This window comes from Stenella coeruleoalba, assembly GCF_951394435.1.
Source record: "Stenella coeruleoalba genome assembly, chromosome: 14".
Taxonomy (NCBI): domain Eukaryota; kingdom Metazoa; phylum Chordata; class Mammalia; order Artiodactyla; family Delphinidae; genus Stenella; species Stenella coeruleoalba.
In genome coordinates, this window is record NC_137160.1 from 9,698,202 (window position 1) to 9,721,461 (window position 23,260).

Below are 23,260 nucleotides of genomic sequence, written 5' to 3' on the forward strand. Positions count from 1 at the left end.
TTACTTGGAATCTGAATCTTCCTCCAAGCCTAATTCTACGAAGCCACGGATGTTAACTCTTCTGCTTATTCACGTACCACAGGGTTTATTATGCTGCCTCGTGCATAGTACGGCCCACTAAGAATATTTTGTGTGTCAGTGGTAGGATTCCCATTTACACTGAAAGAAACTAAAGCTCAAGGCAAAAAGTGAGCATGAGAAGTCCTACCTTCAATGAGGGGCGGAACTAGGATTCCAAGCAAAATTGTTTTCATTTCAATCTCATGTTGTCTTCAACAACACAGCTTCCCTTGGCGTAGCTGCATGGTTAGTTTATGAACACAGAAGTACCCTCTGACCTAAAGTTCTGGAAAGAGATAATTTAGAAGAATATTAGCATCTGATGCATTCAGACTCTAATATCCAAGGTTAGGCATATGCTGTTTATTGGTAATAATGGAAAGGACAGGAGATTACAAGAGTTAATTTGATGTTGGATTGGGTGTGAACATCCAACAGGAACATTTTGGAATATATAGTATGGTTTCCATTTGATAAGTAAAGTGTAATAATAGTCAAATCAATACAGAATAAAGAAAGAATGAGACAAAGTGTGTTAAACATATATTAAAATACTCTTGCCATACATTAAAATATGCTTTATGGACTTTGTAACTTGTAGGTACTATATTCACTACCCTGCTGCTTTTCCAAGGTAATTCCTGCATTTTTACATCCAGAAACAAATACTGCAAAAACTCCATATTTTTACCCTTTGCAATAGTAATTTCTTTACCAGACCACAGTGACAAAATATATATGGAATTACTTTCAAGCCTACTTATCTATTTTCTAATTTATCTATTTTCCTCTTTGTTTAAACAGGTCTCAACCAATTATAATATAGCCTGCATTTACATTTCAAAAATTGTCATAAAAAAATGGTGATTTTTTGTTTTATTGGAGTATAATTGCTTTACAATGGTGTGTTAGGTTCTGCTTTATAACAAAGTGAAAAAGTTATACATATACATATGTTCCCATAACTCTTCCCTCTTGAGTCTCCCTCCCTCCCATCTTCCCTATCCCACCCCTCCAGGCGGTCACAAAGCACCGAGCTGATCTCCCTGTGCTATGCGGCTGCTTCCCACTAGCTATCTACCTTACGTTTGGTAGTGTATATACGTCCATGCCTCTCTCTCGCCCTGTCACAGCTTACCCTTCCCCCTCCCCATATCCTCAAGTCCATTCTCTAGTAGGTCTGTGTCTTTATTCCTGTTTTACCCCTAGGTTCTTCATGACATTTTTCTTTCCTTAAATTCTATATATATGTGTTAGCATACGGTATTTGTCTCTCTCTTTCTGACTTACTTCACTCTGTATGACAGACTCTAGGTCTATCCACCTCATTACAAATAGTTCAATTCAGTTTCTTTTTATGGCTGAGTTATATTCCATTGCATATATGTGCCACATCTTCTTTATCCATTCATCCGATGATGGACACTTAGGTTGTTTCCAACTCCGGGCTATTGTAAACAGAGCTGCAATGAACATTTTGGTACATGACTCTTTGAATTATGGTTTTCTCAGGGTATATGCCCAGTAGTGGGATTGCTGGGTCATATGGTAGTTCTATTTGTAGTTTTTTAAGGTACCTCCATACTGTTCTCCACAGTGGCTGTATCAATTCACATTCCCACCAGCAGTGCAAGAGGGTTCCCTTTGCTCCACACCCTCACCAGCATTTATTGTTTCTAGATTTGTTGATGGCCATTCTGACTGGTGTGAGATAATATCTCGTTGTAATTTTGAATTGCATTTCTCTAATGATTAATGATGTTGAGCATTCTTTCATGTGTTTGCTGGCAGTCTGTATATCTTCTTTGGAGAAATGTCTATTTAGGTCTTCTGCCCATTATTGGATTGGGTTGTTTTTTGTTATTGAGCTGCATGAGCTGCTTATAAATTTTGGAGATCAATCCTTTGTCAGTTGCTTCATTTGCAAATATTTTCTCCCATGCTGAGGGTTGTCTTTTGGTCTTGTTTATGGTTTCCTTTGGTGTGCAAAAGCTTTGAAGTTGCATTAGGTCCCATTTGTTTATTTTTGTTTTTATTTCCATTTCTCTAGGAGGTGGGTCAAAAAGGATCTTGCTGTGATTTATGTCATAGAGTGTTCTGCCTATGTTTTCCTCTGAGAGTTTGATAGTTTCTGGCCTTACATTTAGGTCTTTAATCCATTTTGAGCTTATTTTTGTGTGTGGTGTTAGGGAGTGATCTAATCTCATACTTTTATATGTAGCTGTCCAGTTTTGCCAGCACCACTTATTGAAGAGGCTGTCCTTTCTCCACTGTACATTCCTACCTCCTTTATCAAAGATAAGGTGACCATATGTGCATAGGTTTATTTCTGGGTTTTCTATCCTGTTCCATTGAGCTATCTTTCTGTTTTTGTGTGAGTACCATACTGTCTTGATTACTGTAGCTTTGTAGTATAGTCTGAAGTCAGGGAGCCTGATTCCTCCGGCTCCGTTTTTCGTTCTCAAGATTGCTTTGGCTATTCGGGGTCTTTTGTGATTCCATACAAATTGTGAAATTTTTTGTTCTAGTTCTGTGAAAAATGCCATTGGTAGTTTTATAGGGATTGCACTGAATCTGTAGATTGCTTTGGGTAGTAGAGTCATTTTCACAATGTTGATTCTTCCAATCCAAGAACATGGTATATCTCTCCATCTATTTGTATCACCTTTAATTTTTTTCATCAGTGTCTTATAATTTTCTGCATACAGGTCTTTTGTCTCCTTAGGTAGGTTTATGCCTAGATATTTTATTCTTTTTGTTGCAATGGTAAATGGGAGTGTTTTCTTGATTTCACTTTCAGATTTTTCATCATCAGTGCATAGGAATGCAAGAGATTTCTGTGCATTAATTTTGTATCCTGCTACTTTACCAAATTCATTGATTAGCTCTAATAGTTTTCTGGTAGCATCTTTAAAGGTTTTAATTTCTCCATCAAATCTGAATGAGATCCTTGCTGGGTAGAGTAATCTTGGTTGTTAGGTTTTGTGATTGATTTTTACCCCCAAATTCCCAAAATCACCCATGCAAACTGGATATTTCCTTTGTATCCTGAAGATAATCCCCACATAAAGTGCAACACCGACCATCTAAAAAAAAAGGGGGTCAGCAAGATGAACTTCAAAGGCCTTTCCTCTGTTCTTTTAAAGCCATGTTTTTCCCCCAGGTGCTGTGTTTCTTTAATGCAGTTTTCAATTTACTTTATGCTTCTGTCTTTTTTGTGATCGGGAAGCAGGGAGTATGAAATAAACAAAAGCAGAGATTCCTATTAGGGCAGCACATGGAAACACTGCTTGGTTTTTCTCCTTCAACACTTTCAATATGTCCTGCCAGTCCCTTCTGCCTTGCAGAGTTTCTGCTGAAAGATCAGCTATTAACCTTATGGGGATTCCCTTGTCTTATTTGTTGTTTTTCCCTTGCTGCCTTGAATATGTTTTCTTTGTATTTAATTTTTGACAGTTTGATTAATATGTGTCCTGGCATGTTTCTCCTTGGATTTATCCTGTATGGGACTCTCTGTGCTTCCTGGACTTGATTAACTATTTCCTTTCCCATATTAGGGAAATTTTCAATAATCTCTTCAAATGTTTTCTCAGTCCCTTTCTTTTTCTCTTCTTCTTCTGGAACCCCTATAATTTGAATGTTGGTGCATTTAATGTTGTCCCAGAGGTCTCTGAGACTGTCCTCAGTTCTTTTCATTCTTTTTTCTTTATTCTGCTCTGCAGTAGTTATTTCCACTATTTTATCTTCCAGGTCACTTATCCGTTCTTCTGCCTCAGTTATTCTGCTATTGATCCCATCTAGAGTCTTTTTCATTTCATTTATTGTGTTGTTCATCATTGTTTGTTTCATCTTTAGTTCTTCTAGGTCCTTGTTAAATGTTTCTTGCATTTTGTCCATTCTACTTCCAAGATTTTGGATCATCTTTACTATCATTATTCTGAATTCTTTTTCAGGTAGACTGGCTATTTCCTCTTCATTTGTTAGGCCTGGTGGGTTTTTATCTTGCTCCTTCATCTGCTGTGTGTTTTTCTGTCTTCTCATTTTGCTTATCTTACTGTGTTTGGGGTCTCCTTTTTGCAGGCTGCATGTTCGTAGTTCCCGTTGTGTTTGGTGTTTGTCCCCAGTGGCTAAGGTTGGTTCAGTGGGTTGTGTAGGCTTCCTGGTGGAGGGGCCTAGTGCCTGTATTCTGGTGGATGAGGCTGGATCTTGTCTTTCTGGTGGGCAGGTCCACATCTGGTGGTGTGTTTTGGGGTGTCTGTGGACTTACTATGATTTTAGGCAGCCTCTCTGCTAATGGGTGGGGTTGTGTTCCTGTCTTGCTAGTTGTTTGGCATAGGATCTCCAGCACTGTAGCTTGCTGGTCATTGAGTGAAGCTGGGTGCTGGTGTTGAGATGGAGATCTCTGGGAGATTTTCACCGTTTGATATTATGTGGAGCTGGGAGGTGGACCCGTGTCCTGAAGTTGGCTCTCTCACCTCTGAGGCACAGCACTGACTCCTGGCTGCAATACCAAAAACCTTTCATCCACACAGCTCAGAATAAAAGGGAGAAAAAGTAGAAAGAAAGAATTAGTACAAGTAGAAAGGAAGAAAGAAGATAAAGTAAGATAAAATAAAGTAAGATAAAACATAATAAAGTTATTAAAATAAAAAAATAATTATTAAGGAAAAAAATTAAGGAAAAAAAAAAAGACGGATAGAACCCTAGGACAAATGCTGGAAGCAAGGCTATACAGACAAAATCTCACACAGATGCATACACGTACACACTCACAAAAAGAGGAAAAGGGGAAAAAATTATAAATCTTGCTCTCAAATCCGCGTCAATTTGGGATGATTCGTTGTCTAGTCATGTATTCCACAGATGCAGGGCACATCAAGTTGATTGTGGAGATTTAATCCGCTGCTTCTGAAGCTGCTGGGAGAGATTTCTCTTTCTCTTCTGTGTTCTCACAGCTCTCAGGGGCTCAGCTTTGGATTTGGCCCCGCCTCTGCGTGTAGGTCGCCGGAGGGCGTCTGTTTTTCGCTCAGACAGGACGGGGTTAAACGAGCCGCTCATTCGCGGGTTCCGGCTCACTTAGGCGGGGGGGGGGGGGGGGGGGGGGGGGGCTGGAGGGAGGGGCACGGAGTGCGGGGCGAGCCTGCGGCAGCAGAGGCCGCCGTGACGTTGCACCAGCGTGAGGCGCAGGCCAGCATGACGTTGCACCAGCCTGAGGCGCTCCGTGCGTTCTCCCGAGGGAGTTGTCCCTGGATCCCGGGACCCTGGCAGTGGCGGGCTGCACAGGCTCCCCGGAAGGGGGTTGTGGATAGTAATCCTGTGCTCGCACACAGGCTTCTTGGTGGCGGCAGCAGCAGCCTTAGCATCTCATGCCGGTCTCTGGGGTCCGCGCTTTTAGCCGCGGCTCGCGCCCGTCTCTGGAGCTCCTTTAAGCAGCTCTCTTAATCCCCTCTCCTCGCGCACCAGGAAACAAAGAGGGAAGAAAAAGCCTCTTGCCTCTTCGGCAGCTCCAGACTTTTCCCCAGACTCCCTCCCGGCTAGCCATGGCGCACTAACTCCCTGCAGGCTGTGTTCACACAGCCAACCCCAGTCCTCTCCCTGCGGTCCGACCGAAGCCCGAGCCTCAGCTCCCAGCCCCGCCTGCCCCGGCGGGTGAGCAGACAAGCCTCTCGGGCTGGTGAGTGCGGGTCGGCACTGACCCTCTGCGGGAATCTCTCCGCTTTGTCCCCCGCACCCCTGTTGCTGTGCTCTCCTCCGCGGCCCCGAAGCTCCCCCCTCCGCCACCCGCAGTCTCCGCCCGCGAAGGGGCTTCTAGTGTGTGGAGACCTTTCCTCCTTCACAGCTCCCTCCCACTGGTGCAGGTCCCGTCCCTATCCTTTTGTCTCTGTTTTTTTTCTTTTGCCCTACCCAGGTACGTGGGGGGTTTCTTGCCTTTTGGGAGGTCTGAGGTCTTCTGCCAGGGTTCAGTAGGTGTTGTGTAGGAGTTGTTCCACGTGTAGATGTATTTCTGCTGTATCTGTGGGGAGAAAGGTGATCTCCGCGTCTTACTCTTCCGCCATCTTCCCGGAAGCCCGGAAAGTGCTGATTTAAAGAGAACCTGATCATCATCTTCCACAGCTGCTTTATACTAAGACTGATTGCATTTTTGCCTGATAAACTTTGATCTTCCACATAGAATTTTAATACAAGGGACTAATAAAATTGAAATGCTTTAGAGGTCTTTTGACTCCCTTTCCTTGGAAACTAGGAAAGATACTGCCCCGACCTTCACGCGTTCTGTGGTTTGTCATTTATTAAAGTTCCGAATCTCAAGGCCTATGAGGACTATAAACTCAAAGCTGTTTTCAATTACGGTTAGGATGATATTGATGATGATGATCAAGGAGAATTAAACAAATACCTCCTCTAGCGACTGCATAAAGTCATAAATACTGCAAACCTCTTTGACTCTGAGCGCAAATTACTAGGGCAGAAGGCAATATGACATTGTGTCACTGGGACAGAGCACACTTGTCCAGGCTACTCTCCTCATGTTGGGCTCTACCATCAGGTCTCTTCTTAAAGGACATAAAATAAACTGTCACTTAAAAAGTCAACAGAAATGCGCTATTCAAACACTTATGGCCCAACTAGGATTTAATGCAGCTCTCAAATCCTAATCCCAAGGACCCTCAGTTAGATTCAACATTATTTCCTGCCCCACTCCATTCACATCCATACCCCTACCATCCAAAACATCTCTCCTTGTGCAATATTTAAAGGAGAGAGGGAAAAAGCAGAGGAATGCAGATCTGATCTTTGAGTTGAGAATAACAGTGTACTTTGAAAAATCTTCCCCAAATGAGCTTCTAATTCACTTGGAGGATGATGTGCAGGTGGTGAGATAGGATTGGCCAGCCCCGTCCCATCTCAGAATAAAAATCTTGGTTATTCAATAACGGTTGAAATACACGTATGATCTCATTAACACCCATTACTTCCTTGTTTTCATGAAACTGTACAGGTTTTATAGTGATTCGCAGTTTTTGAGCAAAACATAGATTGACAAACTATCTTAAAAAAAAAGTCAAATATTGAAATCTTCTGTTTTCTTTTTTGTGTACAAAGTTCAAATTCTAAAATATAGTGGATCAAAAGCAGAATTTTTTTTTTCACAACTCATTACAGATTCATAACTTTTACTGCTTTAAGAAAAAAATTAAAGACAAGGGTAATATAAGTTTCTGTATCCCTATAGCCTTGAATTCATTTATCTCTTTTTTCCCCCAGAACATATCTAGTAATAGTGACACTGAATTCCCAGGGGAAAATAGCTTAGTTTTTTAGATGGAAGCCCTTTAGGCATGCTTAACAAAGAGGCAGGTTTTAAGGTTTTTTTTCTATTCTTTAATTAATTACCTCAACAATCCAACTCAGTTTTATAATAGTAATGTAGATATTTTTAGTTAGCCATCTTTATTTCTTCTGCCTACTGATATGTATTTCTAATATGGTTTCTTTATTTTTATTTTATAAATCAAACCTTTAAGTTACACACTAACTCATTACACTCCTTCATGTTTCAGAAATTCTATCATAAAAGTATAAATGAGGCAGGAGACAGCTGGGCCCTCAGGGCAAACCGTTTGAGTTCGTTCCTTGTGGACCGATACTCCGAGACAGGAATAAATAACAGGACAATTGAGAGAGGAGGTGGGCCCTGCCCAGATAGAAGATAAGAGGCCACATATTCCTCATTCTTGAAGTCAGGAGACCTCCCTGACTACACATGCACAGAAAGGCTTGTTGGAGGTCAAAAGGGGAGTGATGCCAACAAACGCTCACTTACCCAGCGGCCTCTTCGGTGGAATCCATCTTGGCTAACAGATGAGCACGCACACATGGGAAGATCCTGAGATACACCAAATGTGGGCTCTGAACCAGGCAAAGGAAAATGATTGGACAAAGGAAACACGGAAGAACTGCCCCATATAAGTGATTTAAACTGCTGCGAGGGCATGACTCTCTCTCTGAGCCTGCCCGTGTGTCTATCCACACGTACCGTACTCCTTTTTTCTCTTAATAAATACATTACCTGTTTCACTACTTTCTGTCTTTGTGGAAATTCTTCTTCTGCAAAGCCGGAGAGCCAGGGCCTTGTCACTGACCACTGGACTAGTGGCCAGGATGCAGTGTTCTCACTGCCGCGACCCGACCTCAGTCACTGGCCGGGAACAGAAACTGCTTCAAGCCGCTGCAGGCCGAGGCCACCCGAGATCATAAATATCCTGTTCTATTACATTTGAGATCTTTCTAAGTAAACTAATTGTACATCTCATAATTAATATAAAAGGTGAACCAATCATTCACAAAAAAATACTGCATTTGAGGTGGAAATAATTATAGCCCAACTCTGCAATCTTTGTGAGAAAACTAGTGTAAAACAGAAAATGTTGTTGAGTTAGTCTTTGTTAGACCAGAGCTATAGTTCAGCTTTTTGTCTCCAAATACAATCTCCCTAGCATTAATTTAAACAGAACAATAAATTAAACTTTAGCTGAAATGCTGATTTCTCCTTTATCTAGCTAGATAATTATGGCTTTCTTTGTTTGTCTTCCTATATCAAAAATCATGTTTCTCATATTTCTTTGTAAGAACAATCTAATGCAAATAACTCTGATGCATCCTAAAAATGTCCAATATATTATCATTTATCCAGCAGACGATATAAATAGCAGATAAACGTTAAATTTTCTAGTCTTTCCTACCAAACCACATCAGCCAGCGATTACTTCAGATCTTAAATATCCTGATCTTCGTTTACCAGAGTCTGTCTCCTAAGCACCTTGGCATGTGAGATGAATGCAAATTGCACTAGGACTAATGATCACACTCTCTTCTCTTCTGCTGTCTGAAGATGATTTGATACACACTGCTATCAGACTGACTCCTGAACAGCGTGTCTCAATGATGTGACCTGTCAATCTTCCTAGCAGAACTGGCTAGAGGGTATGATGAGCTGATCTCAAAGAAGCAAAAGACTTTGTTTTGATCACTGGAAGAAGGAGATCTGCAACTGGCTTTATTGTAATCTTACCCCTGCAACTGGCAAATCCAGACATTACAGAGAATTATTGTTCAGCAAAGCAGAGGAAGAACAAGTAATGTGATTTTTGTCTTTTTATATTTTTCTTCAGAGCGCCAGTAAAGTTGAAGGTTGTGATTTAGAGGAATGTGTTAATGTTCCACATGCCATTCCAAAGCAGTACTATTTTTTTGCTGAACCTTCAGCTTTGTTGACAACTGAGGACTCTCTTTCGTTTTCAACAACTGAGCTTGCTTGCAGTCACCATATTAATGAAATCAGGAGTTGGTTTCACAGATCTTATTCTTCAATCCAAATCAACAAAGCACTAAAAGCAGTGTATTAACAACAGAACTAGACTGAGGGCTTGGAGAGAATTGGGATTTTCTGACACTGCCATTAACTGTTAGGTGACCTTAAACAAGTCATTTCTGCTCTTGGGAGCTTTGTTTTCTTATTTTTAAAATGAGAATGGGCAAGGAAACTCATTTTGCATGGGTGGTTTTAACTATGACTCAGCAGAATTTCTTGGCGATCTTGTTAACAGTACAGACTCCAAGGAAAACCCATGGGGAGTCTAACATTGTAACTAGGAAGTAAGGTGAGAGAATGTATATATTTAGTGTGCTTCCAAAGTGATTCTGATGAAGCGAGTCTGTAGATGGGCATCTGAGAACTACTGGAGTGATAATCCCCACGATCCCTTTAAGTTCTAGATGAAATTCTTTTGTAAGATAGATTGTGCAGATCAGAAATACCTACTACACATTTGAAAGGTTACTGATGTTAGGAACCGCTCCTAGACATTGTGTTATAATTGGTCTGGGGTAGAGTCTGGGTAAAGAGTATGCTTTAAATGCTCCCCCAAGTGACTCTAATGCATAGTCAAGGAGGAGACCCAATCCTTCAATGGATTTTCCTAGATTTTAGCTCCAGCTTATTGAGGGCTTATTACATGCCCATTTTCTGCCACTTTGTACACACTTTCTGGACAACTAGTGCTACCTGCATCGCACACAAGAGGAAACTGAGGCTTACAGAGGTTGAGTAACTTGTCGAAGGTCAAACAGCTCATGTGAGGAAGAGAGAAAATTTGTAGCTTTGATCATTTGCCCCCTTGTTCCCTCCAACATAACACACTGCCTTTCATTGGTTTATGGAATGGCTATAATATACTGACATCAGAATTAGGCTAACTAATCAAATTTGGCCAGATTCCCAATTTTACTAATTCCTAGAATGATTAAAAGAGTTTCTTTATGGGAAACAAATCTACTACACTCCATCAGTCAGCAGACTCAGTTTCATGCACTATCTTGGGTCAAATTCAACTGACATAATTATGGAAATAAATCTTAGCACATTTATTTGGAGCCCCCTACCAAATTTAGTACTAGTACAACATCCTTGGGTTTGAAATCAACCTTTGTGTCCCAAAGCAATTAAGAAATCGCCAGAATTTTTTGGAATAAATCATGCTGATTCTGTTTTAAGAAGCACCCTAGTTAGACATTTTAATTAACTCCAACTATAGGCCAATACGGCACTTGTAGAAAAGCCAACAATTAGGTTCTCAAAAATGCTAACTTTCTTTCCCCAGAAGAAACATTTCTAGTCCAAAGTGTTATAATGTGACCAGGTGGTAAAGTTGTAATATCTCTGAGCTATTTCTTACATTTCCTCAGGGAGTTAACCTATAAGTGGGATAAAAATTTCACATGTGGAGAAATGGAAATATTGCCCAAGACTTATTTCATAGTCACTGAAAATACTCTAAGAAATTTGTTAAATATACTCTCAGGATACTTATTCTGCAGGTATTCAGTTTACTTGTTCAGTTTTATGATCAGTGTCAGACCATAGGTTTAGAATATTGTACTTTTAAGATACAGATGGTAAATATCTCTGGTCATGGGATTATTGGTCTCTGATGGAGTTTACACATCAGCAAGACATTATTCATAAATCTTTGACTGAATTTAAGGATATGTTGACTACTTTGATTTTTTTTACTTGTTTATTTGTTAAAATCTGTAAATATTAGCTTCAACCTCTATTTCCTGGCTTCTTACTCACATTTGGTTTGTCCTCCTGTACTGAATTTCTGACCTTGATCTACTGTTGTATCTTCCTTCACAGCAGACTCTGTTGATCCACCAGGAACTTTTTCAGTGTCTGATCTCAGCTTGCTTTTAGTTATTCTAACTCCAGATGGGTGCTAAAAGAAATAACAGAGACACTCTATTCAACATTACTTATAAGAACCATGAAGGCGGCTTGTATCTGAGTGACCTAGAGCAGAGACGTTCTTGCTTTAATGAATTGGTCCACCACCCATGATTCCTACAAAAGGTCCCCCAATCCATCTCCAAAATAGGCTTTCACAAGCCTTGGTAATCCTAATATTGACTGTGTCTTATGACTATATGACCATGGGGATTTGACTCAAGATTTCCTGAGACCCATTTTATTGAAAACTTCCCTTCACCCTTATTTCATTGTGTTTTGAACAGGCAACATCCCATCATCTTTATTGCATTCCAGCTGACTGTACCCTTGCTTCAGAGCGCTAATTTGCTTCCCAGAGAATTAATGCAGAATGCCAAATATCAACCTACTGTGTACCTTTAATGGTATTCAAGAAATTGGGGTTTTATCTGGAGCATTAGTTCTGCAAAATAACCTTGTTTACTGACTGGACAGATATAAATAGAGTAAAATAAACTTGTGATTACTTTACTGGTCAAAGTACACTGTCCTTTAAAACACAGATAATGTTATCACTGTCTTTGAGGTTAATTAGCATTTTTCATTTGTTTTGCTAGTCTACTGGAACATAAAGGAAAAGTTCTATTACAAATGTGTGTTGTTGTTTTTTTTAACATCTTTATTGGAGTATAATTGCTTTACAATGGTGTGTTAGTTTCTGCTGTATAACAAAGTGAATCAGCTCTACATATACATATATCCCCATATCTCCTCCCTCTTGCGTCTCCCTCCCACCCTCCCTATCCCACCCCTCTAGGTGGACACAAAGCTCTGAGCTGATCTCCCTGTGCTATGTGGCTGCTTCCCACTAGCTATGTATTTTACGTTTGGTAGTGTATATATGTCCATGCTACTCTCTCACTTCGTCCCAGCTTACCCTTCCCCCTCCCCATGTCTGCATTCTCTACGTCTGCGTCTTTATTCCTGTCCTGCCCCGAGGTTCTTCAGAACCATATAAATGTGTTTTTGTTCAGAGTAGCTGCATGCTACAGATAAATAATTTTAATTTTTTTATTCTCAAATCTAAGGAAAAAACAGAAGTGTTTACCAGGGTATTTTGCTTGATTATAAGTAATCTATACATTACACTACATTATACTATATAGACTAATAAAGGTTGAATAAGACATCGCTAGTTGACTAGTTTTAAGAATTTATGATGTAGCCTTCAAGACTATTATGTCAGAATGACACCCTCTGTGAATGAAAAATAAAACACATAATTAGTTTGACTCTCGTGGCTATTGATCAAATTAATACTTGTAATTCAGCTGTTCAATGTGGTAAAACAGTGATTCTTTGGGCTTGTGTAATAATGCAGCATACTTAGTAAAGTACAAAATTAGGCAAAAACAGTCGTTTATGTATTCATCTTCCCATTCGAGGAATGAAAGTCTGTGACAATTGTCAGTTGCTGCCCACTTTATTCACTTTGGCATATCTGAAAGATCCTTTAAGTTGGGATTTTATAAAGAAAACACAAAAGAGAACTGACATCATGCTGTACATTAATACATATGACTATATCTAAACTATGTATATTCTATTAATCAATTAACTTATAAAATTATAATTATAAAATTATATACAAGTTAAGAAAATTTTATATATATGTATAGATATAAATAGATAGATAGATGGTCTAAATGGTTCAGTTACATGGGTCTTGTAATACAAACAACATTTAGATAACAGATAACCGGGAAGCAGGCTCTCACTAGAGAATCTGCCAGCACCTTGGACCTTGAACTTCCAGCCTCCAGATGTGTAAGAAATTAACTTATGTTGTTTACAAGCCACCCGGGCTACGCTATTTTGTTATAGCAGCCAGAACAGACTAAGACACCACACCAACGCCAACAAAGACAAACAGCACGAACACCAGAGCAGCGAGAGCTGTGTTCATTGGCAGAAACTCATGGACCATCCAGTCACTCAGTGGACTAGGGTAACTGATTGCCTTAAGCACTGGCTGGAGTTGCTTCCTCTAAGGATCTGCAGAATGCCATCTTGTGCTCTGGGAACAAGGCTGTGGGAGTTTAGCCTCAATCAAACCAACCCTTACCTCTCATGTTGAAAATTCATTTTCTCTTTAAATCATCTCGACAACGTAATGAGATAGGTGCTATCCTTGCAGTTATTTTTACAGAGGTATTAACAGACGCTTAAGGTGTTGAACTATTTTTACAAGGTATTTCAGACATTCAAATAGAAATGTGAATCTTGAACCCAGTTCTCTGGTAATATGACCCATGCACTAAGCTTCTATAATTTTGGTAGAGACGACATTTCTATCTTAGCAAACATTCAGGAAACAAAAGTGATTGAATCATTTATAACTGGTTTCATTTTTGTTTGCATGAATGTAACTGAATCTTTCTCCTACCTTTTCTTTCATAATATAGCTAGATAATTATAGGTATAACTAAAATATACAGATATATAGACATAGCTCATCTATACATATAACACATATAAAATATGTTGTTTCTGGGAGAGATGCATAAACAGTAATTTGGTGATGTCCACCTTACACCCCACCCTGAATTAACCACTTCTAGCGTAAAAATAACTCTATGAGGTTATAAAAGAGTTGCTTCTAGTCTGTCATTATCTTCATCATCTTGGCATTCTCTAGGACCCTTAGTGTTACTCTCAGCTATTTCTTCATAATGCATACAAATTGTGTCATCATTTCTATGACAAAGCTTTTCTCTCAGGTGAGTTTCTCATAGACGACCTCTCTCTCTCTCTTCCTCAATCTGTGCATGTTTTATTCTCTCTCTCTTTTTCTTTCTTTCTTCACTTTGATAAAATTGTGAACGGCATGGAGAAGATTTGAGAGGGAGGAGGTCAAAACTCACTGGAAAGCAATTCTTACTTTTCTCCCTGAAAATCTTTAGTGAGAAAAACTCTCCTGGCTGAGCCAAGCAATGGTTTCACATGAAAAAGCAAAACAAAGCAAAATAACAAAAACCCTACCAATCTCTTGATTACTTCATGATTTTGGTGTTCTCCTCTTATTGCTGCATCTATCCTAGGCTGTGGCATGGATTTTAAATAGCCAAAGTAAAGATTTCAATCACATTGTTAGGTTTACCTGTTTTTTTTCATACTTTCAGAAAGTGTTTTTTTTTTTTTTAATGTTTATTTATTTGTCTGCACCGTGTCTTAGTTGTGGCACACAGGATCTTTAGTTGTGGCATGTGGGATCTAGTTCCTTGACCAGGGATCAAACCCAGGCCCCCTTCATTGGGAGCACGGAGTCTTAGCCAATGGACCACCAGGGAAGTCCCAGAAAGTGGGGTTTTGTTTTGGTTTGTTTGTATGTTTTCTTCATCAATTCCAGGTTGCTGTTTCCATAAATGTCAGCTTGGTTGACATCAGAAGCAAGGGGCTCCCACTAGATTACACACAAAGCCACACATGCTGCCATGCCAGGCTTGGTAGAGAAAAATTTGTTCCATGTTTTCTTTCTGCATGTTGGGTTTTACTGACACTCCTTCCTGGGAGCATAGTTAGCAAAGATTAGCTCAAGCAACCAAGGAAAAGAAAAGATAGTTATAGCCCTCCTCCTTCCTCTGCCTGTGAGATGAAAAAATACAGCTCTCCACTTCTGCTCATCTACATCATGTTTTTGATGGTAGGGCGCCTACACACACTATGCACTTCACCCCATCTTTCATGGCCAGTAAACAACTGTTCCCCACATTCTTTCCCCTCATTGCAAGAAACTTCCAGGGACATTTACAAACCATTTCGAGTTCATTTTGTACCAAACATCCCTCCTCACTCCAACTCTTTCCTGAGTACACTTGTCTCCTAGGCTGAGACCATCTGACTCTGTTCCACTCGCTCCCTTAGGCTGTTCCAGATCCACATAATTAATATGTTAAATCTCACTGCATATTAAAGTGCTCTCTCTCTAAACATCTTAACTCTTTGACTGTTGACAACAAGATCATACACGTAATCCAAGAAAGTTCTTTCATTTTACAGATGAAGAAACTACAGGACAACTACCCAGAGCAATCTGAAGCCAGGTGACGATGGGACCAGATCCTTCTTAGAAACCTGAATTTTAAGGCTGCAAGTGTCATCACTGAAAAGTAGTTGATTACACAGGCACCTTTCTTTCCACGTGTTTTGATTTATTTTAAATGACCTGCATTCGATTTTCACATTGATACCATTCTCTTCAAAAATGACTCAGAATATTGCATTTGCTCCTGTTAATGCTGAGTCTCTGCAAAATACATCATCATTCAGCTGAAATCAGCGTTTTGACAATGCCCTTCCCATTCTGACTGTCACTATGGCTTAGCTGGGTAATTCCAAACTATAGTCCTTATCTGTTTGTTCAGGTTTTCCTTTCTTCTTATCCTTCTTGTCAGAAGAATGAGATTTTATTTTATTTTTTGCATAAATCTCTTTTCTGTTTTACCTGATTGCAACTTACACTTCATATCTGATCCCCATCAGCCTTCTAGTCAGTGTGTCTTTTTCTGTCAACAGTGGGATTATATATCATCCAGAACAATAATTTTATATTTCATCAGCTTTTCTATTTTGTTTAGTTCGTTTACTCAAAGTATCCTACTTTATTTTTTTCTTTCTTTCTTTTTTTTTAAATTAATTTTTATTGGAGTATAGTTGTTAAAGTATCCTACTTTAAAAAAATTGTACACATAGCATTGCTGATTTTTCATATAAAATATTTGATAATACAATGCTGTTTATGTTATCAAACCTTGTAGTCTATGACTATACAATGAGTTGTTCAGTATTTTGATATTTCAAATCTACAAACTCCCTTCCTAAACATCTTACATTTATATAATAGTTATCTTTTCAAAAGGACATTCACCTGCATTATTTTATTTGTTCATCACAACACCCCATGAGTTAAGCAGATAGGCAGATGGTGTTGGAATAATGCTTTATAAATGTTAAAGTTCTGACTCAGAGACGTTATAAGTGACAAAGTCACAGTTAGCCAACAAAAAGCCAAAAGGATCCATAAAAAAGAACAAAATTTTGCCATTTGCAGCAATATGGATGGACTTGGAGGGCATTATGCTAAGTGAAATATGTCAAAGAAAAATACTGTATGATAGTATATATAAGTGATATATATGCGGAATCTAAAAAATACAACACTTATATGTGGAATCTAAAAAATACAAAAAACCAGTATATACAGCAAAAAAGCAGCAGCCTCACAGATACAGAGAACAAAACTTGTGGTTACCTCTGAGGGGGAAGGGGAGATTTTTTGTGAAAAAATACAAAAAATAAAATTTTACAAAAATAAGCTAACTTTATATACTTCACATTACTTATATTGAAGCTGTTTTTAATTAATAAATATAGACTTACTGTTATTATTAATCATATTAGTACTGATTACATTGGTTATATTTTATTAATCTTGTACTATTTATCAATTTCATAATACTAGGCACATAAGTTATCTCCAATTTTTGTTTTTATAATGAATACTGCTTTTCATTTTCATATATAATATTCTCTACTTGTCAAAAAACTTCTTTCAATAAAATTTTTCCTTATATATCATTGTAATCTATTCTTTCCTATGGTTACATTCCACAACAGGCAAGAAAGACCTACTTCCTCCTGTACCAGTATTCTCAATGTAAAGTTATATTTTTTACCTAAGTGGTGGACACATTTTTGTAGTAATAGCAGTAGTAAGAGTCTTTCCTCTGAAAAGATACATTCATGCGTAAAATACAATTCTCAATATTTTTAAAATTTAGGGAGTTCCCTGCTGGTCTAGTGGTTAGGATTCTGGACTTTCACTGCCATGGCCCAGGTTCAGTCCCTAGTCAGGGAACTGAGATCCTGCAAGCCACATGGCGCAGCCAATTAAAAAAAAAAAAATTAAACTAATTTTAAATTTCTATCAAATATAATTTGAAAGTGTTGATTTGTTCTTAAAACATTGAAAATATTCATAAAGTTTGTTTCTTTCATCTCTTTCTCTTTGTCTATAGTGACTTTCTTCCTTTATTCTAAATTCCCCCAAAACCCTACTTGTATTGACTATTGGCTTTACAGTCACTCCCATCTCACCTTCAGTATCTACTCTGGATGTGTCTCATTTCTCTCCAGGCACAGTCAAGGCCCAGGAAATGTGATGACAAATGTAAGATTCTTTTTAAACAGTAGGGAGCAAAAGAGAATGAGAAATTCACATGTTAAAATGTTTATTTCTCTTCCATAACATTTAAAATATCTTCATAAAGATAAAATGCCATGGAGGTTGGAAAATGTGAGGTTTCTCCAAAGATATAGAGAAATCTGATGTAGAAGTTTGAGACGGATACTAGGATAAAACTGTATACAAAGTGTACAATGCCTTGAATACACTAAAATAAAACCTAACAACCAACCAGGGCAATTTTGTAGTTGAGGAAACATGTCTCTGTAGTTATAGAACTGGAAAGTGTTGGAGATCAAAAATCATGCATTTCATAAACAATTTGGGTCCTTAATTAGCAGAAAGAGAGGAAGGGAGGGAGAGAGGGAGGGAAAAGCAATGCAGAAAAAAATATGGAGAAAGTCACTGAAAATTATTTATATCTCTCATATTCTCCTCTCTACCCCTGAGTCTAAGAAATACTTTCCACATGTAACCTGTTAAAAAGTTAGTGATTAAGCAGTAAAGTATCTTTATATAAATCTGAGATTTCTTGAATTCAATTCCTATTTGAGTATCTCTTAAAAGTACAAAACGTTGGACAAAATCCTTTAAAGAGTTAAAAACTGTAGAACTGTACATTTCTGCTTCTGGTAGAGTTGGAAAGATAAGACATAAGTCAAAACAGGTTATAAATAATAATAAAAATCTATCTGAAATTTGGCTCTCCTGCAACTGTATCTACCTTGAATTCAGCTAAAAGTTGGGAGGTAAATATCTTAGAGATCTTTCACAGGAAAGCAAATGATATGTTCCAACTGTTAAGAACTAAATCTCAAGGACTTTTACACTGTATATATTCTGAGCCGACTTATACATATTTTAGGTAAACATTTCATAATCACAGTTATACAATCAAGTTCTTAGCGAATTAGTGGTGATTACAGACGCTGCTATAAGAGGCCAAACCACCAATAAAAATCTGTAATGGAAACAACAAATAAAATCACGAAGCAGACAAATATTTCTCAGTACTCACTGTAGTTTTCCCATTAGTAACTTCTCAGAGCAACTTTGTAGTATAACACTAGTGATAGAAGCCACCAAGAAAACTAATAAATTACCATTTTTTAAATTTCAAAAGTCACAGAAATATACTGTCTATTTTAGAAAATTTTTTTATCTACAATGGTTAAAATAGGTTTAAGACAAAAAGGAGTAAATCTCCAGTTAGCCAGAAAGCTTAGCTTAACAGAATAAATTATTTCCCAAAGGTTTTGAAAAGCAGAGCTTTAATTCAATAGAAAGAAATCTGAATAACAATAAAGTAGTAATATGCCACAAGGTAAAATATGATTAAACCTTTGAATGAAATATACAGGAAATTGCTCTTGGAGCTCAGAAAAGCCTCAGTGTGATGGGAAGTTGACACTTCTGAGAGTTTTCAACTAGGTATTGAAGGATAGAAGAGATTTGGATAGGCAAACAAAAAAGGGGAAACTCAACAGGAGACTGAAATTGCTGATGCCTTATCAAGAATTTTGATAAATGTGTTGCATATCAAGAGGCAAGGAGTCGAGAGAAGAAGCTGATGCGAAGAGTATTCAGATGGGGATGATGAAATATAAGAGGAAGATTATATTTATCTCTTGGGGAAGATTTTTTGTCTTTTGTATTTCAACACTTGGGAATAAGAAGTTATTAAATGTTTGTTTTGTAGGGAAATTATACAACAAAAATGGTACTGGAAGAGTTGAATGTGGCATCACTATTTGGGATAGAGAGAAATTTAATTGGGATGAAGTATAGAGAAAAAAGAATGTCAAAGAAAAAACCATTAATAAAGATATTAATAAGAATCCAGACTTAACATCTCCAGTGGGAAGGGAAGGAACCCTTTTCAACCCACGGGGTGTTCAGAGGTGACCCCATTTGTTTCGTGATAAGGCCCCTTAGGGAAGGGAAGGCAGGTAACTTGTCCAAGGTCACACCCCTAGTTAATGCTGAAACCAAAGTCCTGGTTCTCAGCCCAAGGATATTTTCTATTATAATAACTATTTAAATTATGTTTCTTTTTTTCTAAAAAGTATTAGCCTTCAGAAACTGGGCTAGAAGCCAAGAATTAGAGATTTCACTTCCCAATCTACCCAGAATGGTTCTCTTATTGTCAATTAACCTGACTGTGCCTTTCCCCTACACCTCTTAAATTAAGATCCTAAGAACATTTCTGCCAGATAAATATCTGTTGAGGAGAAATGCCGTTCTTCTAAGAATGAGGCCGTGTAAATGTGATTTGCAAATATAGCCTGTTGTAAAATACACAGAAGTCAGCCAATTATCTTCGTGTTGTAATGGATTTTGGCATGAATATCATGAAAGGAGATGTGCATTACTCACAAAAAATGTGGTTTTCATATATATAATTTCAATTTAATGTCTAAGGAAACTTAGGTTTCCACTGAGCCAGCAATAAATTTTCACTTAAAAAATTTAGAAGAGGAATATATATAATTAAAAAGAACAAAAAAGGGACTGTCTCCACACCATTTCCAACCTTTTATTACTAGTAACAATTACATTTTCTTTTCTTTCTCTCTGTGCTTCTCTGTTCATTTAGCTTAGTGCTGAGTCAGCAAAGACCTTTTTATGAAGCTCAAATGAGTCTGTTTTCTTCCCTGAGTTATCTTTAACGTGCTGTTTGACAACACCAAGCCATTTTATTCCTTTTAGCAATTTGGTAAGGATTTTATTTATTTATTTATTTTTGGTACGCGGGCCTCTCACTGCTGTGGCGTCTCCCGTTGCAGAGCACAGGCTCCGGACGCGCAGGCTCAGCGGCCATGGCTCACGGGCCCAGCCGCTTCGCGGCATGTGGGATCTTCCCGGATCGGGGCACGAACCCGTGTCCCCTGCATCGGCAGGCGGACTCCCAACCACTGCGCCACCACGGAAGCCCAGGATTTTATTTTGATGAGGTTTTGTTTGCGTAAGATAATGTCCTTCTTGAGGTGCTATTTTTCATTTCCCTTCTGTTTAACCTCAGTTATTTCCAAGATCTTTTCCCAGGGTTCCCTGTTGGATTAGATCTCTGTTTATGTTTCTACTTTCATCTGGTAATACTGTTAGGTTTTGTGATTGATTTTTTACCCCCAAATTCCCCAAATCACCCATGCAAACTGGATATTTCCTTTGTATCCTGAAGATAATCCCCACATAAAGTGCAACACCGACCATCTAAAGAAAAAGGGGGTCAGCAAGATGAACTTCGAAGGCCTTTCCTCTGTTCTTTTAAAGCCATGTTTTTCCCCCAGGTGCTGTGTTTCTTTAATGGAGTTTTCAATTTACTTTATGCTTCTGTCTTTTTTGTGATCGGGAAGCAGGGAGTATGAAATAAACAAAAGCAGAGATTCCTGTTAGGGCAGCACATGGAAACACTGCTGGTATTATTGAACCCTGCTACGGTGTTATGTCTTAACCTTTATTATTTTTGCCACATTTGTGGGTTTGGCACTTAATTATCTCGAAAAGTTCAATACAAGGGAAGAGATGACTTGACAGGTAGAGAGAACAGAGCGATGGAGAATCTCAGAGCAGGTGGAATTAAAGAGACAAGCCAGCAAACGAATAATGGTTACTGGGTAATCTGTCAGCAGATAACAGGGCCCTGGGCAGATGTCTGGAGAATTGAAACTAGGAGGCAAGATCTGTAGTCCTGCAGAATAGGCTACTGATAACAGACATTTAGGCACTCACACAGTAGCTAATCACAGATAAGAACAAACAAAGCTGGACAAGAATACAGGCACCAGAAGTAGAATATTAGTTAGGATGTGTCTTCAGAATCTGAAGCTCACCATTCGCAGGTGTGGAATTTGGGTCCAATATTTTTGATGATTCACAACCATGAGAATGTGACAAAGAAATCCTCAGTGTGAAACTCTTCATCATTTTCTCTTTTCCTGAGGTCAGGACTTACCTAGTGTCTGGGGCCAGTCTAAGTCTTCAGATGGGTTGAAAGGTCCCAAATGTAGTCAGAAAAGGGTGGAGAAGTGACCACTAGGGAATAGCTTGAGAAAAGTATTCAATGTAAATACAAAGTTACAGACAAAAAACAGAGAAGGATAAACCACGAAAAAAAATCAGACTATAAGCAGCCCCCGGAGTCAAATTAAAATATGGAAAACATTAAATATGAGAGAACCATTCTAGAGTTTCTCTGGTGAAAAATCACAACCATTTGCAATTAGGCTCTATGTTGCAAAGACTATATTTTGTCGGTTAAAACGTATCATTCCTTTCAATCCAGCAGTGCTTCAAAAGTAGCTTGTCATATGTGGAGCACTGCGGTCAGTGCTGGGGTAAGCAATCTCCCCTGCGGTCATCTTTGCCTGAGTCCCCCCTCCCCTTACGTCAAACAGAATAATGACAGACTTCTCACAAGTGGATCCCTGGGCTCCCCCCAGTTCACGTCCAGGGTGTGTGGTCCTCCAGCCCTAACAGATTACCTCGAGAGAAACTGTGAGGACCGAGGCAAACTGGTTTAGGCTGTGGGCATTCCCATGAAGCATGGGTTTAGCATCGAGATACGCGTACTGGCTATATGACCTTGACACTTGCAGCCTCAAGCTCCCAAGCAATAAACTGAGAAGTGTATAATGAAAGGACACAAGAAAAGTGCCTGGAGCACATTAGACACAAAATCAAGTGTGATTCTCCTTACTCTATGTCAGTATAAAATACATTGAAGGATTAAATATATGTGTTCTCCCTCCAAAAGACGAATGTGACTGCTTCTGAAACTGGAGAGCAGTCTAGAAAATCCCAAACAGTAACTCTGTCCGGCTTGACTCTAAAAGATGCTCCCAATATAAAACCCATCGACAGCCCCTCTGTTTGGTACATCTTGTTGCTAACAGGCCTTCCTTATTGTTCTCTCAATGACAGTGGCTCCTAAAGGGGACAAAGTGACCATAATATCAGTGGGAGTACCTGGCAGTCTCCATTCATACTCATGCATTCATTCACTTATTCAAAATTTTGTTGAGTAATTATGGTTAGCCTGGGGCTGTATTAGCCTCTGAGGCAACAATGGTAATAAAAACAAGCAAACAGAGTTCTAATTCCTCCACGTCAAGTGAGGAAGACCGACATCATCTGCCTATAGAGACGTAAGTATTGCTTAATTTTCTTACATAGCAGTCAAGAGGAAAGCAGAATAGTCCTCTACATCAGCTCTGTCCTGTCATTAATGTCACAGAGCCCTCTGTCCCCATCCATGTCATCTTTACCATGTAATTTTTATCCTAATTGCCTTAAGATAGCTTTTCCATTTTCAGTTTCATTTGCACATTTCAGATAAGGAGAAGAAAGGGAATAATAAAGCAAGGAAGTTAAACTGAGAAAGAAAAACTTTCTGAAAAAATGCCCAACATATAGATTTAATTCTCATTGGTCAAAAGGTGTCACCAAGCTACCATCCTGCAAAGGAAGCTGGGGAAACAGTGTTTCAGTGGGCACATCACTACCCCAGAGCATACCCCGTTTTCTCACTAAGGCAAAACGGATACTGACTAAGCATCTAGCAATCTCTGTCACATCATACATCACCTTTGTGGAGATAAGGACCTATCCAAAACAGTTGGTCTAATCTGATTAAACAACTCTCTGTATCAACTAACTCTTGATAAAGAATGGTTAGAAGTGGAGAT

At 38.7% G+C, this 23,260-nt stretch overlaps 1 long non-coding RNA gene across 1 annotated transcript in view; it reads right to left on the reverse strand.

The window, feature by feature from the left end:
* Nucleotides 1-213: 213 nt before the first annotated feature.
* LOC307197209 overlaps nt 214-23,260 on the reverse strand; it is a 169,171-nt gene continuing 146,124 nt past the window's right edge. Inside the window, exons 9-12 of the long non-coding RNA XR_013831351.1 lie at nt 11,198-11,339; nt 7,886-7,971; nt 5,989-6,073; nt 214-346 (exon numbers count right to left, since the gene is read on the reverse strand). This is a non-coding gene — a long non-coding RNA (uncharacterized lncRNA). The remainder of the gene's footprint in view (nt 347-5,988; nt 6,074-7,885; nt 7,972-11,197; nt 11,340-23,260) is intronic.